Here is a 3109-nt window from a genome sequence, read left to right as displayed (position 1 = left end):
CCCAAATGCTCTTGCCTACCTTCAGTCTACACCGAGTCTTCCACTGCCACGATCACCCCCAGTCCTCACCGCCATTAGCAGGCAATTACACGCTGTAGATGGAAGCTGCTTCGCTACTTTTTTTCAAGTGTCTGAGTTTTGAATCCGTTCTTCCTGATATCTGCAATCTCGCCTAACATCTTCTTTCAGGGGACTATGATTCCCCTATATGAACAAAAAATCCCTTAAGGCTCTGGGAGACCAGGCCATTAGCTCTCTCCCTAAACAGACCAAAATCCTACCCAACGTATTACCTGGTCCAAATTTCAGTTCAGTGCAACAGACACATAAGCACCTGTATGCAGCAGGCACGGTGCTACGTACTGGGATTACAGCCGTGAATAAGACGCAGTCACTACCCTCATGATGCTCACAGAGCACAGGAGACGTTAAGCAAATGATTACAGGTGGAGGAGTGTCGCAAAGCAGAGACCAGGGTGCCCGTGGACAATACGGGAAGACATTCTACTTCGCCTACAAATCTAGATAAGCCTCTCCTTGATGAAATGATGTTTAAGCTGGGAGGCACCTGAAGGATGGAGACAGAATGGGCAACAGGAATCAAGAGAATGGATTCTCTTTCAGTGTTGTCTTCTGCAAAGCTATCCCCAATTCAGGAAGATATCATGTTCTTTTTTTTTTTAATTTTTTTATTTATTTATTTTTTCCCCCCAAAGCCCCAGTAGATAGTTGTGTGTCATAGCTGCACATCCTTCCAGTTGCTGTATGTGGGACGCGGCCTCAGCATGGCCGGAGAAGCAGTGCGTCGGTGCGCGCCCGGCATCCGAACCCGGGCCGCCAGCAGCGGAGCGCACGCGCCCAACCGCTAAGCCACGGGGCCGGCCCAAGATATCATGTTCTAAAGTTCATTTTCAAGTTCATGGGCTTAGTGTTCATAATGTATTTTTCCACGGAAATACACTTACAAATACTGGCTAGGTTTTCAGGGCTGGTCCACCAGCACCCAATTGTCTATGATGTACGGCATCAACAATACCCATAAATAACATTTTAACAGGCCTTGTTTTTATGGGAAACTTATATGGGGTCCTGATGTCCAGTGGAAACTCCCTACTCATAAGCCCTCCTCTTCCTCATTAAGTTCCAGCAATTCTCTCACAGAGGACTCTCCAATCCAGCTCCCAGCCCCCAAACCCACTGCCGTGGTTCATGTCAACCCTAACCCATATCTGCACCCAGCAATAACTCAAACTCAATCATCTGGTCTGCATTTCCTCCTCCCCGCAGCCTTCTCCCCACTCCCCCTGCTGCAGCCAGTTACTTTTTAAAGAACAAATGTGAAAAGCTTTCAATGGTTCCCCACTGCCCAGCCATTCCCCAGCTCACCCTGGAATTTCCCATTGGTCTTTCAAGACCTAACCCCTCTGTCCAAGACAATTTTTTACTTATTTCTATTCTAGCAGTTTATCAAATTAATTATAATTTGTGTTCACCTATTCAACAAATATGTGAGTCCCAACAGTGGGCCAGGCTGCCTGCCTCAGTAGAGAACACACTCGGAAGACAGAGATCAAGACCCATTTGCATCTGCCCAGGCACTACTCAATAGAGAACCAGTTATATTTTATATATATATATATATATATATATATATATAATTTTTTTTCTTTCCAGGCCACAAGGCAATCCGCCCCTAGGGATGACGGACAGCTAATTTATACCTTCAACTAATGTTTCCAAACATTCCGGCTTGCCTTCAGCTTGGCAAGAAAAGAATCTTTTTTTTGCCACTCGATGCCCGACTCTGAACTTTGGCTTCCTCAACTGCAAAGCGGCAGCAGAGGTCTTAACTCAGAGTTGGGTTCTGTCTCATCTTTGCACTTTCTGGCTGCTTGAGCTTAAGTCACTTAACCTCTCTGAGTCCTAAGTTTCCTTACCTGGGGAATGGGGATACTACTACCTATCTCACAAGTTGGTTTAAACATTGGTTCCCAAACCCAGCTGAATATCAGAATCACGGGAAACTAAAAATGTGCAGAATGGGAATGGTGCAAGAAATTTGCATTTTTTAAAAGCCCAAATGAGTCTGTATACAGCCGGACGGGGAAACCATACGTTAGGGGCTTATTTATAAAGTGCCTGTCACATTAATGTTCAATACCCAGGTGTGCTGCTGAGAGGGGGACTCCACCCTAAGGAACAGAGTTGTGAGAATACAGGGAGCATACGGAAAAGCATTCTGGGCTTAAACCATACACATAAGGAATGACATGACACGATATTCCCCCCAATTCCAATTAAAATCAACAGAGCCATTCTGGAAAGCAAACAAGTAAACTGCCAGGAAGCAGGTTTTCTCAACCCAGCCTTGTGAGACACCGGCAGTGAAATATCCAAGCAGAGAGGACAACATTTGTCCAAAGGTTAAGCTTTGTTACTAAATTAATGCTGAAAATATAAGTGGAAGGGACCTCAGAAACAGAGGGGGCAATGAATGAAGCAGCTGGCAACTGCAACCTTGTCTATTCAGTCAGTGTTACTCAGCAAGTAGCTCAGAACACAATGATATTGGCACTGTGCCGTCCTCTGAAATAAGCAGGACCGTGTTCCTTTCTACTTTTCCAGTATTTCTCCAGTACCAGAAGGTGCACAGCCCTGCTCTATCTCACGGCTCCACCTTGTGATAAAGGAAGAGGAGCTGCCTAAGGTCTGGGATACAAACTTGGGTGGTTCACCCTCAAGAAAAAATGGCTCAGGAATGTCATGGCATCTGCCTTCCAGTCTCGGTGGGTTCTTATACGGCAAAGGAACTAAACTAATTCTGTAGGCTTCCAGGACTCAGACCCATGGGTGGAAGCTACAGAAACGCCATAAAGCATACTACAATCAGGTACGACTCCTAACCCATTGTTCTGAAGCACCCTGCTTCATTAAAATTAAAACCTAGAAATTCTGCCTCCAGGAATGAATCCACTCCCCAACAACGTTTGCTGTGTCGCTATAATAGCAACAAATACCGGACACTCCTAAACGCCCAAGACTGGTTAAATTACGTGGTATCTAAAAGAGGCGGCAGAGGAGGGATATGGAAATTTAAGACAGACAACCG

The sequence above is a fragment of the Ceratotherium simum genome, chromosome 23, assembly GCF_057802395.1.
Source record: "Ceratotherium simum simum isolate JZ-2026a chromosome 23, ASM5780239v1, whole genome shotgun sequence".
Lineage (NCBI taxonomy): Eukaryota > Metazoa > Chordata > Mammalia > Perissodactyla > Rhinocerotidae > Ceratotherium > Ceratotherium simum.
This window is presented reverse-complemented; position numbering follows the sequence as displayed.